Source organism: Crocuta crocuta, unplaced genomic scaffold (genome assembly GCF_008692635.1).
Source record: "Crocuta crocuta isolate KB4526 unplaced genomic scaffold, BGI_CrCroc_1.0 scaffold183, whole genome shotgun sequence".
Lineage (NCBI taxonomy): Eukaryota > Metazoa > Chordata > Mammalia > Carnivora > Hyaenidae > Crocuta > Crocuta crocuta.
Window position 1 is genome coordinate 1,350,394 of NW_027529431.1, and position 16,126 is coordinate 1,366,519.

At 37.1% G+C, this 16,126-nt stretch overlaps 1 non-coding gene across 1 annotated transcript; it reads right to left on the reverse strand.

Annotated features, from left to right (window-relative positions):
- Positions 1 to 13,200: 13,200 nt before the first annotated feature.
- Positions 13,201 to 13,285, reverse strand: TRNAQ-UUG (transfer RNA glutamine (anticodon UUG)). Its single transcript has one exon. It is a non-coding gene; the product is annotated as a tRNA-Gln (tRNA).
- Positions 13,286 to 16,126: the final 2,841 nt, after the last annotated feature.

A 16,126-nucleotide genomic window follows, 5' to 3' on the forward strand; every position in this document is an offset into this window, starting at 1 on the left:
TTGGACTTAATTTGGGGTACTTTGGGGCTCTATGGACATCTATGGGAGAGCCACACTTTCAAAGACTTTCCTCAGAGCCATGTTTTTCAGATGAAGAATTGAATGTATGCCACCATAGTCAATACAGGCATTTTATCAATGGGTGTAAATGTCAAATTATTAATTCCTGCTTTATGAATCAGTTGCTCCAAAAATTATTCCATTTTATATTTTACTGGTTTTTGTAAGTAGTACTTGCTGCTTCTTGCTCTATAATCCCTAAAGTGTATGTATACCTTCTAGTCTATTCAACTCTTCTTGCAAGTAACCCAATTATTGTGACCACTTAACACTTTCTTGTATTATCCTGCCAAGCACAGAAACAAACTCACAGTAATAATTTCCTATTTTCCAGTCTTATTCCACAAGTTTGCCAAGTTTATTGCGTATTTTATCTGCTTTCCTAGTGATCACCAGTGACGATTTTACCAAATACAAATGCCACTGAAATATATTGGTGGCCACTGTTCAAGACTTCAAAAGAGTTTCTTAGCCAACTGCTGTTATGTTGTTGTGTTCTGGCAATACCTGACTTCTAGATGTCAATGTCTGTTTTAGTCAAAGTGAGGTCACTGTGGTAACAAGCCACTCCCAAATCCCAGAGACTTAATCCAGAAAATTTATTCCTCTAGCATAGTAAATGTCTAACTAAATTGGCATGGGGGGGATAAGTGAGGAGAGCAAGCATCTTTGATCACCAAACTCACTCATGTAACCAGAATACAAGAGGTTTCATCTCAGTGGTGCTTCCACATGATGGGAAGAAAACATGGTAGCCCATTCCTTCCTTATTCCACTGTGAGCCAAGAAGAGACATATCATTTCTGCTCATATTCACTTGGCAGAGCAATTCAAATGGCCACGATGAAATGCAAAGCGGTGGAGAAATACCATCTTATCGTATGGAGGAAAGCAAAAGCACAAAGCATACTTGGCATACAATATCAGTGCCTTCTAGCTCGAGTCTTTTGTGTCATCTAATTTAAATCTAATAATTTTGTGACAAAATATGCAAATTTTATGAATAGAAATGACTATATGTATAGGAAAATGCTGAACTCATTTCTAAAGAAGAAAGAGTATTTCAGTTATCATATCCGCTGCAATGTACTGGTAATTGATGTTTATAAAAGGCATGGGTAAACAGCAAGATGCTATACCTAAAACAATAGTACTCCAAGTGTTCAGTGTTTCTTATTCAGATTTTTCAAAGAGTGAGAAATCAGAACGATTGTTATTCATAGTATGTAATCTTCCTAATTTTTTTAGTTTATCTAATGATTCTACAAAGAATATATAAAATTGTATTTCAGCCACGATCAACCAAACCCAAGAGCTGTTATTATAACTGTCACTTCCTTACCTCCACTGTGTCTAGGGATTAGTAATAAATACCTAAGCTTTTAGTGGTTTATATTTGCCCTGGGTTTTTAAAAAACAGTACAGACTCCTATTAGGCTCTTGAACTTTAAAATCAGGTTGCTTAGCAAAGTCTCAGGACTTTATCTTCTATTGCTTCATGAACTCAAAATATACATAGGTAATTCTTAAGAGAAGGCACTTACCTGACAGTGAAGACAATTGCTGATTTTTTTCCTTCTGCATAAACAAAATTATGTTCACTTGGAGTGATAAAACATAGTCTTTTTTTTTCTCTTTTTTATTTTATAATTTGAGACAGAGAGAGACAGAGCAAGCACAGGCAGGGGAGAAGCAGAGGAAGAGAGAGACAGAGAATTTTAAACAGGCTCCATGCTCAGGGCAGAACTTGATCTCATGACCATGAGCTCATGATCTGACCTGACATCAATAGTCAGATGCTTAACTGACTGAGCCTTCCAGGCACCCCAAGACATAGCTGTAGGCATTGGTTTTAAATAAACTCACTTCTTTGCTGGTAACAATCAAGCGTGCTTATTAACTTCTCTCTGTATCTTTTTTTTTTTTTTTCTTATCCTGGTCAAATGATTTTATATCTGACCTTCCTTTTCCTTCTACAAGTGGCCTGTTTACTTTTTGGTAGATTAACCAAAAAATGCCTGTAGTCTTTCCTCTCCTATCAAAAGGTATGATTTTTTTCTCTGCCTCCTAAGTTTGAAATGCCACAAAAAGAGATTTGGTCAATGACTAAACATGATCTGAGCAAAATCTCAAAAAGCACTACTGTTCGCTGGGACATCATCTCTTGCTCTGATGAGGAAGCCCTTCCATGACCATCCTATGAAGAACCATGAGATGGCTTGCAAAACAATGAGAGACATGTGACAGTTCACCTCTGTGATCTTAAACGAGACTCAGCCAAAAACTCAGCCAAGGACTCAGTTCCCTGCCCTCCCCACCTGCACTGATACAGCAAACCCTTAGATCTGTGGGGGTAAAATGGAACATTGAAGAAGCCAGTACCTTCTCTTTTGGTTTCTTGCTTGCATTTTTGCAGAGTGAATAAAGGCTTGATTGTTACTTTTAGTTTGTTTTATTATCTTAATTGAACACCTTAACACCTGGCAGTTCAGGGCTCTCTCTCACACTTTCACTTGATACAACTCAGGTAGTATATGTTGACAGCTTTAATCTATATTCCTACAAGTACATACATTTGATAATAACATACAAATCCAATAATGAAAATCGGTATCATCCTAGAAAATAATCCATTTTTAGAATCCTGGGATAGTATACTTATCCAATTTTTGATGTTATTAAGAGTATAGTAGACACCACACATGTGTATCTTGACAATGTCTTTTGCACCACCACTATGAGTGATTAATACTTTTGGGATTTAGATATGATTCCAAAAATATAATTCCTTAGTGTACCATGAATTATTTATGGTTTTGACCAATGCTGTCTTTATAGATCTGTCAAGGAAAATAGAATATCATTTAAATCTATCCTAAATTTTTCTGGTAGATTCATACCTCACAATTTGACAAATATCTTGGAATGTTCTCTATAATTCTTACTTAACTTCATGGTTATTATACACTTGTAAAAAATTGTCCCATGTGTACAACCCCAGGCAGGAAAATGAAAGCTGAAGGCTTGTACATCTGCTCAGAAGTTATCTTTCAATAGGCACAGACATACAGAGAGTAAGTAGAGACCTTCTAGCTATCCAGTATTTACCAGAAGCAAAAAGGGCTAGCTGATTGGAATGCTCTAGTCATCATCTCTGAGTGATAAAAAGGTAGCAAAATCAACCCAGTTCAATACTCATCACTGGTCCTGTCAAATAATTCCATCAGAAAGATAAGAATATATCAACAAGTGTAAAGACCAAACATCATTTCAGCATAGCTAATCTCTAAAGTGGGAAGTGGCTCAGACACTTGTCATAAAACAAATTCAATACAGTGATCACTTGTTTCCTACTTTCTAGGATAACTACATCCAATCCTGTTCGAAGGTTCATCTGCTTACCTCCTCAACTTGGCAATTTGAGGGGGAGGGACTTCTCACTTATTTAAGAAAATGGTATCATCCCCATCATCTTCACTCTACTTCTTTCTTTCTGTGACACACAGTGGTCCAGAGAATCTCAAGAGACCTGGGACTCAGAGTTGAGTAGAATGGAGAGTCCTCCTCACCCCAAAAAACTATTATAACCTCCTGGATTCCAATACAACTCAAAAGGAGGCATTCAGTCGGGGCGCCTGGGTGGCTTAGTCGGTTAAGCATCCAACTTTCGCTTAAGTCATGATCTCGCGGTTCGTGGGTTCGAGTCCCGCGTCGGGCTCTGTGCTGACTGCCAGCTCAGATCCTGGAGCCTGTTTCAGTCTGACTCCCTGTCTCTCTGACCCTCCCCTGCTCACGCACTCTCTCTCTCCTAGAAATAAATAAAAATATTTAAAAAAAAAAGGAAGGCATTTAGTGTTTTGTTTTATGATTGAACTTCCCAGGAAAATGGTCTGAGTCTCCGGAAACTGCCATAGAGTGAGAAACACTGGAATAGACTACTGTCTTATATAGGAAGATTCAGATCCTACTGCCCAACATGAAATTTCCTGGGTGGTGCCTGAAAGTCTTGTGTCCCAGAGGCTTTCATTTTTAGCTGACTCAATTACCAAGCCCCCAACCCTCTTCTCCAAGCAACTTGAAACTTGACAAAGTATAGTATATCCAATTGTAGTTTGTTTGACGAAGAAATGCCTCAACTATACAGCTTGTTTTTGAGGGTAGACATGGCATGGAGATTAATTTCACTCAGTCTTCCAATATCCTGTATACACATGGCTGAAATTCCTGTTAACCTGTTGACCTGCTACATATCAGGTCCCACATCATGCCCCATTCCAGTTGTGTACCCCTTGCTCCCCTGTTAGAATAAGTGGCTAAACGTGTTCCAGTTATTCCTGGTTCAGTTTGTAATTTTTACCCTGTTGGCACATCTTCTGAATAAGCAGCACAGAAGTGCAGTCCTGTAATCTAAATATAATCTAGCTAGTGCTTTTTGCATTAATGTCTCCAACATCTGTACTTATGCAGACATTTTCTCTGCAGTCTTCTGGTAAATGTTGTAGACCAGAAACATATTATCCTCAAACGCACCATCCACCCCTTGACTTCACTGGACATCTATCTATTCTAACAAAGTTACCAAGAGAGGATTTGATTCCAAACTACTCATGCAACCACATTACACGTATTAAAGTTGTAAGTGCTTGAGTCCAACATATTAGGAATCTGCATTACTTAGTAAAAAGTAGCAGTGAAAATAAAGACAGCAGTATAAATGGGGGACAGGGGCAGTGGATAAGCAATAAGATATGTTAAAAGATGAAAAGTAAAATAATCCAGTTGAGACTTAGACTGAGTTTGGAGCCCTTCAGTACCATGCCAAAGTTGTATGACCTGAGAAAAAGAAAGTAACTTCTATCGGTTCCTTCATCTGTAAAGTGGGAATAATAACAGTAACCACCTTAGAGGGAAGTTGTGAGACCTGTATAAATGGGACCATGCTTGGTCCATGAGGGTTTGCTACTATTTCCGTTGGCTGTCTCTGCCTTCAGTTTTTTTCCTTGGTTCATAACAGGAATGATAACCTCCAATATGCATGACTACTGGAACTGAAGTGGTTGAACATCAAAGTGCTATGTGATATAGGAAAGAGAATTATGTCCTGAGGCCTTACAAATAAGGTTGTCATTACTTGGGAGCTTATAACAACTGCACAAATATGTGATTTATGCAATGATGGAAATATTCAAAACAACATTTTGTAGATGTTCTACTTACGTAGTATTGAAGTAATTACTACCCCTAGGTAATTATCTCAGTAATCACAGAATAATTACTAATTAATATTAATGATGGTGTCCACAAAATATGCTATAAACAGTCACTGTCACTTAAAATTAATCGTTCCAGAAGCTATTTATTTTAAATATAAACTTTGATTGTTGACTCACGTGAACAAAGATACGACCTATATTTGATATGTGTGACCCACATCTGAAAGTAAAAAAAAAAAACAAAAAACAATAAAATAATGTAAATATAAGACTTAGAAAGTTTTCTAAAAATAGTAGAGGAAAATGTTAATCCAAGAAAATAAAAATATAATTCAAATCCTATTTGGAGAAGTTAGTTATCTCAAAAGGAGATACACGGTTATTATGTGTCTAATATTGGTCAGTGATTGTGTTAGTCAAAATTAAACATTATTATGTTTAATCTGAATACTGACTCTCTGGCTGTTCGGGGGGATCTCAGCTGGTTGAGCAATTGACACTTGATTTCAGCTCAGGTTAGGGCTCATGGGATAGAGCCCCACTTTGGGCTCCGTGCTGACCATGGAGTCTGCTTGGGATTCTCTGTCTCCCTCTGCCCCTCTTCCCTGCTCATGTTCTCTCCCTAAATTAAAAAAGAAATATATTGACTCTGTGAGGTAGTAACTATTATGTTTTCTTCTCCTCCCTCCCATCTCTTAGGCAAGAAGAGACTTACTTTCATAATTCTGAGTTGGTTTGTGACTGTGTCTGCTCAGAACCAAATCTTTCTTGGGATTCAATAATGTTATAGTAGAGGCATTATATTCAAGTCCTTTCAATAGAATCATTATTCCTGCTTTTTATGGACTTTTATTCTTATATTACATAGTAATAGTACATAGTAATATAAAGAAAAAACTTGAAAACAAGAATTTGCAACAGAATATTAAAAACTTTTTTTTTAATCAGGTCTTTTATGTTTTAACCTTTTTTTTTTTTTTTAAATATTTTTATTTATTTCTAGGAGAGAGAGAGACAGCATGAGCAGGGGAGATACAGACTCAGAAACAGGCTCCAGGCTCCGAGCTGGCAGTCAGCACAGAGCCCGACGCGGGGCTGGAACCCACGAACCGCGAGATCATGACCTAAGCGAAAGTCAGACGCTTAACCGACTAAGCCACCCAGGCGCCCCTGTGTTAACCTTTTTATATTTGTTAAAGTGACTGTTAATGATAGGACCTCATTTTATTTCATTTTTAAACACTCTTGGCACTAAAGAACTGGCAGTACTGACATATCCATGAACTGATACACTGAAAACTTCAAATGAAAATTTTTGGTTTTATTGACTATAAGGTTGTTTTCTTTAAGTAGATCATTTTGGTGCCTGAGAGTAGATAATGCAAATAAGCTTTGTGACATGTAATTCCCTCAGTAGCATTATTCTAGAATAGGACCAAATGTTTTTTTACAATGTATCTGTTTCATTTATTTTATTTGTTGGTAGTTAGTGCTTGTCAAAATGTTTTGCATTGTCCTGCTTTCATATATAATTTCAGTTCCACTTTTATCCATTATATATGGTGAATGTTTAGAGTAAAAAACTGTGTCTATTTTAGTGACTTGGCTTTTCCTCAGGTAGTGGCATATGTATGTGGGAGGATCCTCTCTATGTAAAATGAATACAATCAATCATACCACATTCCCTAAAAGCGGTTTCATGATCACATGGGAGGGTCCAGGGCAAAGAGACAAGAACATCAAATAAGAAGCAAACTTTAATTTAAAATTGTTCTGCAGGTGAAGAATCGAGTTGAATTCTCTTGAGAATATGCTAGATCACTAAACTCTCTAAAAAAAAATAGCAACAAAGTCATAAGTAGAATCAGAAGTAGGATATAAAGGTAGGACATCCTTAGATTTTAAAATATTTTTTCCAGATTCACTCATCCATTTGGTAATTCATTTCTTAACATCCCCATAGTTCATTAAATATTTATTAGGGTGCTACTCTCTTCAATTAACTGTAGTAGGTCCTGAAAATTCAAAGACTAAAATATTTTTTCACTTCTTAAGGGGTGCAGAAATAGGCCACAAAATAAAATTGCCCTATAGAACTAGTCTACAACATGCTATGGGTACATAATACAATGGAGGTCGGTGTGAGATGACATGTAACAACAGAACAAAAATCTATCATATTTCTACCTAGAGAGGTCTTGGGTTATGTGGAGAGGGAAAGAAGGAGGAAGGAGAAGCTAAGGAGACTTCAAATAGAAATGGTATATATACTGTGTCTCAAGGAATAGAGCAGCGGTTTGTATATAGATGGCTAGGAAGAGGATGGTGTCAAGCACAGAAATATGTGATGTCTGCCATGACCTATTTATTCTGCATTGTCTTTGGAGCTGGGAATATAACGATTTATGATGGTTTTGTGGATCTGTTGTTACAAAACATACAGTCAGTAGTAATTGCGCCAGATAACCTCCGTTCTGCCATATCCACCATCCATCTTTTCTGCTCCATTCTGTAACCTGCAAAGCTTATTTCTGTGGGTTTTTTCATTCTGGCACCCCTGCCCTCTGGCTTGTAATTAATGTTTGGTTAAAGGGAAGTCCTGGGAGGAGACTGGCATGTAGATTAAACAGAAGACCAAGGCATTTATGGTCCACGTCCCCACCCCTGATCCTTCTGTGCCAGTGGCGTTTTTGTCAGAGACTGCAGGGCTCCAGTGGCAGCAGTATACTCCTCCTTCCCTTCTCTGAGCTCCGACAACACATTTCACTCCATCTGGACTGTATCCTATTCACCCCTCTCCTTCTCTCTCCAGTCTTACTGTTTTCTGTTACTTACTACACTTCATGCTTTAGGATCTTCACATTTAATACCCCCTCTTTCTTGAAAAGCTCATTTTATTTCTCCAATCCTTAAGACCTCTGCCCCACCTCAATGCAATCTTTCCAGAGAGGTCCCCATGACTATTATATGTTTGTATTTTTTATAATCATTATTCTGCTTTATTCCTCTCTATAGAACTTAGTGGAAAATTATTGTTTATCTGTATACTATTTCGTTAGAATTCATTCTATCCTTTCTGGCTAGAAGATACATGGAGGAGAAATATTTGGTTTTGTTTTCTCATTAGATAATCATTATTAATATTTATTGAAAGAATAAGTGAGTGAATAAAATTTCCATTATTTATTGAGTATTGAGTAGTATATTAAAATCAATGCACAACTTGTTTCTAAATAGTACTATTTGTTCTAATATTATAAGAAGAAAATATTTCTGTATACCAAAATTATACCTTTTGTGTTATGTCATGTATTTTTTTTTTTTTGAGAAACAGAGATGAGGAGCAAGGGAGAGGGGCAGAGGCAGAGAGAGAGACAGAGGGAGAGAGAGAGAGAGAGAGAGAGAGAGAGAGAGAGAATCTAAAGCAGGCTATAATGCCCAGGGCAGAGCCCAACATGGGGCTTGATTTCAGGACTGTGAGATCATGACCCAAGTCAAAACTAAGACTCAGACACTTAACCAACGGAGTCACTCAGGTGCCCCTCTGTCATATATCTTAAACACAACTTCTAACTTTGGCGATCAATATTCTTTGTATTATAGCACATATTTCAGTAGTTCTATAAATGAGACTCCATGTTGACTGTCTTCCTTTTTTCCCCCTAAAGTCTTCTTTACATTAGCACTGAAATAAGGACATAGCTAATAGAATTCTAAAGCAACAGTTGTCTTTCCTTCCTTGACAATTTATTCTTTAAAAAATGGAAATAATAACATATAATATTTTAAGTGAAAATATCATTTATATTTATCTATATATTTACAATTTCTAGCATTCCTAATCTTGCGTGTAGATTAACATTTCCGTCTGTCATTTTCTCCTCTGCCTTCCATAATTCCTCTGATATTTCTTTTAGTGCATGTCTACTGCTGATCTATTTTATCTTTGTTTTTCAATGATATTTTCATAAGCATTCTAGGCTGGGAACTTTTTGTCTTTCAGCATTTTAAGAAATACTTCCACTCTCTTCTGTCTTACATTGCTTCCAAGTTATAGTTTTCTTTCATCCTTTCTCTTTTCTTTTCTCTGCCTACTTGCAAGGTTTTCTTGCTAACACTGATTTTTAGCAATTTGATGATGGCATTCCCTGTTGAAATCTTCTTTATGGTTCTCTTGCTTGGGGTTTGTTAAACATTTTGGATAGGTGGGTTTATAGTTTCATTAAGTTTTAAAAGTCTGGCTATTAAGTTTCAAATATTTTTGTCTCTACCCCTTTCTTTTGGGCTTTCCTTTACACAGATATTTGGCCTTTTCAATTTGTCCCACAGTTAACTGATCATTCATTAATTTATTTTTCAAGGTTTGTTTTTTTTTTCTTTTCCTCTATGGTTCATTTCAGACAGGTTCTTCTGATAGGTCTTTCAGTTCAGTATCTGATATTAATCCCACCCAGAGTACTTTTCTCCTCATATATTGTATTATTTATTTCTAGGTGTTCAATTTGGGTCTCTTTTAAATCTTCCATAGCTCTTCTTAAATTGATGATTTTTTTCTCTTTACTTTCTCGTACGTATGAAATGTGTTGAATAATCTTGTCTAATAATTTTGACTGTCATTTCTAAGTCTGTTCCTACGGATTGACTTTCCCCATCAATATGTGTCATATTTTCCAAATTTTTTGCATGCCTGGCGATTTTGATTGGTTGCTAGACATTATAAATTTCAACTTTTGGATGAAGAATTATTTTTAATTTTTTTAATGTTTTTTATTTATTTCTGAGAGAGAGACAGCATGAGCAGCAGAGGGTCAGAGAGAGAGGGAGACACAGAATCTGACATAGGCTCCAGGCTCTGAGCTGGCTGTCATCACAGAGCCCAACGCAGGGCTTGAACCCAAGAACCTTGAGATCATGACCTGAGCCAAACTCGGACCCCCAACCAACTGAGCCGCCCAGGCGCCCTGGAAGCAGAATATTTTTGTATCCCTATAAATCGTGTGGTTTTGTTCTAAGATGCAATTAATCACATGGAATAACTTTTGACCTTTCAAGATTTTCTTTTAAACTTTGATAGGCAAGAGCAGAGCAAACCTCATCCAAGTCTAATGTTGTTTCACCTCTGTAGTAATACACACAAGTCACTCCAGACTTCCCACCCTGATTCACAGCTCCATCTTCTTAACTCAGGGATACTATTAGGGTTGGTTTCAAAATTCATTCCTTAGGGGCGCCTGGGTGGCTCCGTCGGTTAAGCGTCCGACTTCAGCTCAGGTCATGATCTCACGATTAGTGGGTTCGAGCCCCACATCGGGCTCTGTGCTGACAGCCAGCTCAGAGCCTCGAGGCTGCTTCAGATTCTGTGTCTCCCTCTCTCTCTGACTCTCCCCTGCTCACGTTCTCTCTCTCTCTCAGAAATAAAAACATAAAAAAAAAAAACCCAAAAATTCCTCTCTTTGACTTAGTCTGAAAACTCTTTTTGAGAAATAGGCTGGAGCAATCACAGACCTCACCTATTTTATTTCCACTATCTCAGGCATCACCATTCTGCACTGCCTCGTATGCAATGTTTGATAACTGTTATTTCACGTGTCTTTCAATTTCTTTGTTTCAATGGTAGGGGAGATCCATCACCTATTACTCTGTAATGGATGCAGTTTGAAGAATTGGAGAAGAAACAAATTATAAATTCATGGAAGAAAATGATTTCCTGATAAAAGGGAAAATTTCACAAAGAAAATATTAAAATCTTAACATCGAACCTCATAAATATGTACTCTTAAAATATATGACACACACAGAAAGAGAGAAACAGAATTTTTAAATCTCATAAATCAATAGCTTTAGTTCATAAAGTTTAGTGGTGGTTATGTAAGCTTTGAACAAATATAAATAAGTATGATCTATTAGATATCATGTACTTTTGCAGTCAGCAGTTTGGGAATAAACATTTTCTTGTTTTAAAGCAGTATTAAACAATTAATCCCATTTAAATTAGTAAGCTACAAAGGAAAACTCAAATATTAAAAATATATTCGTAGCTTTTCCCTATGAACTACACATCTATAAAACTATAACAAAAGGAGTGAATAATAGATGCAATTTTAGAAAAATTATACCATAATACATTACCAATCAAGGATAGAGAAAAAGAAACAAAAAGATTTTGTGGGGGTGGGGGGTAGTTTTGTTAGAATAAAATGACAAAGAATTATAAAAATCAAAGCATGTACTATTTTTCCTGCTTCTTTTTAGATTTCGAATTTTATTTGATATTTTGTTCTTTAATCAATATTAGGTGATTCTTTAAAAATTGTTTTTACTGTCAGGATATATGTTTATTTACTTTTAAAAATATAATAATCTAAATGTCACAGAACCATTTCAATGATAAGTTGTATTACTATTTTTGGCAAAAAATTGCATCATTTAAAAAATCCAATACAAATAAACAAGTACCCAGATACAAGAACATGGTTAAGTGTGGCCTGAGCAAAATAGAAATTTATTTAAATTTCCCAGTCTTACTTAATGAGACTATTCATCATACCAATTGCTGTTCTCCAAGGTATTTTCATTTGAAAAAAAAATGAGGGGCACCTGGGTGGCTCAGTCAGTTAAGCATCCAATTTTGGCTTAGGTCATAATCTCACGGTTCCATGGGTTCGAGCCCCTTGTCGGTCTCTGTGCTGACAGCTAGCTCAGAGCCTGGAGCCTGCTTCAGATTCTGTGACTCCCTCTATCTCTGACCCTCCCCTGCTCATGCTGTCTCTATCTCTCTCTTAAAACTAAATAAAATATTAAAATAATAATAATAATTCTGTAGGCTATTTAGATTATTTCAATTTGTTTGGATTTGATTTTCTGAAAGTATATTAGCAATTAAATTGATTTTACACTTGGACAAGAACATAAGTACAAGATAAGTAGGATATCACTGCATTTCTTTAAAAACATTGAATAATAATTATGTTGTAAGGTTTACTAACTTCTTAGCTTAATTATGCTGTATTTCCTATAATAGGATGATAATACTAAACAACCATCAGGAGGCAATGTGCTTTGAGCTGTTTTCTTCCAGTAATTAGTAAGGTGATTGAATATCCACTAAATAAAGTGGGAGAATTTGTAAAGACCACTTGGGAGAATGTGTGCATTAAACAAGCATAGTCTTTCTATAATCACTATGCTTTAAACCTAATTAAACTCAAGAGAATCCAATTAAATGAAGGGAAAACAATAAAGCAATAAAATGATTTGAGGATAAGTTTGATACTTGTAATCCAAAATTCTTTAAGAGTTAAACCCTATGATTAAAGTTTTAGGAAGAGGTAAGTGGACTACTTGTAAAATGGCAAACTCTGAATTTCAAATTAAGTTTCAAATTCAACTACTAGATGAAATCATTAAACAAAACTTTGAAAAACAGTATTGATTTAAACACTGTGCTTAGAGTCGCCTAGGTGGCTCAGTCAGTTAAGTGTACAACTTCATCTCAGGTCATGATCTCACAGTTTCTGGGTCCGAGCCCCACATTGGGCTCTGTGCTCACAGCTCAGAGCCTGGAGCCTGCTTCAGATTCTGTTATCTCCCTCTCTCTCTGCACCTTACCTGCTCATGCTCTGTCTCTCTCTGTCTCAAAAATAAATAAACATTAAAATTTTTTTTAAATAAATAAACACTGTGTTTGGCTTTTCTGGTTCAAGGATACTTAGACTGTCCATTTCTTACATGAGTGTGTAAAATATATATTTTATAAAGACTTTTGAGATCTAATATAGTAGCTTAAAAATTCAAACAAGGCAATTTTTTTTAATATTTTATTTATTTCTGAGAGAGAGATAGAGACAGCATGAGCAGGGGAGGGGCAGAGAGAGAGAGGGAGACACAGAATCTGAAGCAGGCTCCAGGCTCTGAGCTGTCAGCACAGAGCCCGACGTGGGGCTCGAACCCACAAACCTTGAGATCATGACCTGAGCCAAAGTCAGACGCTCAACCGACTGAGCCACCCAGGCGCCCCCAAACAAGGTAATTTTTAATGAGATCATTTAAGGATATATAAAAATACTTTGAGTTATTTAAATTTGAGGAAGTGTGTGGAAGATGGCTATGGAGTAGGAGGTCTCTAAGTTCACTTCATGCCTTGAATACAACTAGATAAGTAATAAGTCATCGTCCTAAATACCCCAGAAATTGACCTGAAGACTGGCAAAACAAACTCCACAACTAAAGATTAAGAAAGAGGCCACATCAAAGAAGATAGGAAGTGTGGAGTCACAGTTTGGGAGAGAATTGGATTGTGGCCCCTGTGGTGGGGAGAGAGCTGTGATCATAGCGAAAGATGAGAAACAGACTAGCACACGGGGGAGCACATGGGGAAAGTGAAAGTGAGAGGGGCCAGGTTTTGTGAGTTCTTGCAGCTAGCAGGGTTTAAAACCTGAAGTTTTAAAGGTCAACAGAGTTGGCTGGAGTAGAGCCCAGAGGGCATTGTGCTACTCCTGGAGAGAAGGCACACAAATAACTGTGGACATACAGCTAGAAACAATGATCTGAAGAGTGCCTGGGACACACAGTGGGGAGGTTATTTGCTCATCTCAGAGTGCATCCCAGAGAGGTAACCATCACAGAGAGTCCTCTCCTCAGCATAAGCGTATGCCTGTCCATGGGAAGAGGACAGCACTGACGCTTGCTACCTAACTTACTTACACCAAGCCCCACCCCCATGCTTCTATGGAACCCCAGCTCCCAGTCATGCTTGCATCCGTCTCAGTGATGTGGATTCCCTCCCCAACAAGACTGGCACAAAACCCTGCTCATAACACATGTCCTGAAAGTGGAATTTTGCACAGCCCTGGTTTCTGTGGCAGTGGTGGCAGGACTCATTTCACAAATAGACTGGAGCACACCTAGCAAAAGTGCACTATATTCCCGTCGGGAACAAAGCACTGCCCACAACAGGCAAAGAGAGCCTCTGCAGATGCCTGGCCTGAAGGATAGAGTAGCCAGAATGAGACAGCAGAGCACACAGCACACATTGGAGATGCCCCTGGAAGCACCAGGCCCTGGGGAACAGGGGACACTGCATGGAAGAGCACTATAGGACTTCTTCTTCGTAAGATCATTACCCCCAAAACAGGAGACATGGTCGACTTTCCTAACATACAGAAACAGGCACAGAGACCGAGACAAAATGAGAACACAGAGAAATTTATCCAAAATGAAAGAATAGGACAAGGCTCTGGTCAAAGATCTATGTGAAACAGACATAAGTAGCATGCCTGAGAAAAAAATTTAAGAGAATGATCATAAGGATGTTCACTGGACTTGAGAACAGAGTGAAAGACATGAGTGAGAGATAGCAAAGACACTGCAGAGATAAAGGGCTCAAAAAATAAAATGAGATACATGCTTGGTAGAATGAGCAGCAGGTTGGAAAAACAGAGGACAAATTAGTGATATAGAAGACAGAGTAATGGAAAGTAATTAGGATGAACAAAAGAAAGCAAAAAAAAAAAATGCAAAATGAGAATAGACGTAGGGAACCCAGGGACTCCTTCAAAATAGTAAGATTCATTTTGTAGGAATCCCAGAAGAAGAGAGAGCAAAAGGTGAAGGATATTAATTTGAAGAAATAATAGCTGAAAACTTACCAATCTGGGGAAGGAAACATTTATCCAAATCCAAGAGGTACAGAAAACTCCAATCAAAATCAACAAAAAAAAATCCATACCTAATTAACTGTGACTAAAAGAGACAACCCAACTGATTTTACAAGTGCATGTGGATCACCTCTAATTTATATTCTTCATCTGGACTACTAATTCACTCAGTAATTTCATAAAATCACAGTTTCATCAAGAAAATGTTTGAAAATTTTGAACTCAATGTGACATTCTACATACAATACAGAAATTGTATATAGTTTTCCTCCATCACACTAAAACAAAGCATTAAAAAAAGAAACATTTGTTCTACATTTAATGAAAATTAGAGATGTTTCTTTCTCCAAATAATACTACATGAAGACAAAAAAATGGAGGTAAGAAGAAAGAACAAATAACAATGAAATAATGAAGGTAAAACTGGTGTGTGTGTATAAACTGGTTTATACCATGGATCTAAGTAATTTTTCAGGATCCAGAGGCATTGTGCACAACAGAAAATGGAATTAAGGAGAGTATGGTGGTGGAAAAGAACAGTTTGAAAAGGCATAAAGTCTGACTTTTATATTCATACTTAAAGCTTGCACAAGTGAGGAAGAGCTCCTCTACTAAAGAAGAGGGAAGGCTCTGCAGGTGATGGTGGAAATGTGCCATGAGGAAAACAGGAATGAAGTTCCTTTCACATTTGAGGAAACAAGTTATCTTATCCACGTAAGGCCCAAACTTCACAGGCAAGATATTGGAGGATATGTTTATGGAGGATACAAATTGCTCAAGAGAAAAGATCAATAAGTAATGATAACTTGACTTTAATTATTCCTGTATAAAATGTAGTATTCTGGCTTTCTGCTCCAAGAATTATAAACTACATTCCTCAGATTCCCTTGTTACTAAGTTTCTGGATTAAAATGTAACCACACAATTTACTGTATTTTGAAGAGTAGAAATAGGGTAAAAATTATCTTCCCGGTGCTGATGCTATATAGATAATGCTAGTTATAAAATAAGAGGTTGAGAAAGCTCATGGCATCTTGATCCAGGGACACAGTGTTTAATCACCACCACTACTGATGAACAAATTCATTGTAATAGCAGCAGTGACTTCCTGACCTATGTTGCAAGTATCATCATGTGCCCTTGAACTAAACAGTCTAAAATATCAGTGTGCCTTTTTTCTCCTTTAGACCCTCAACC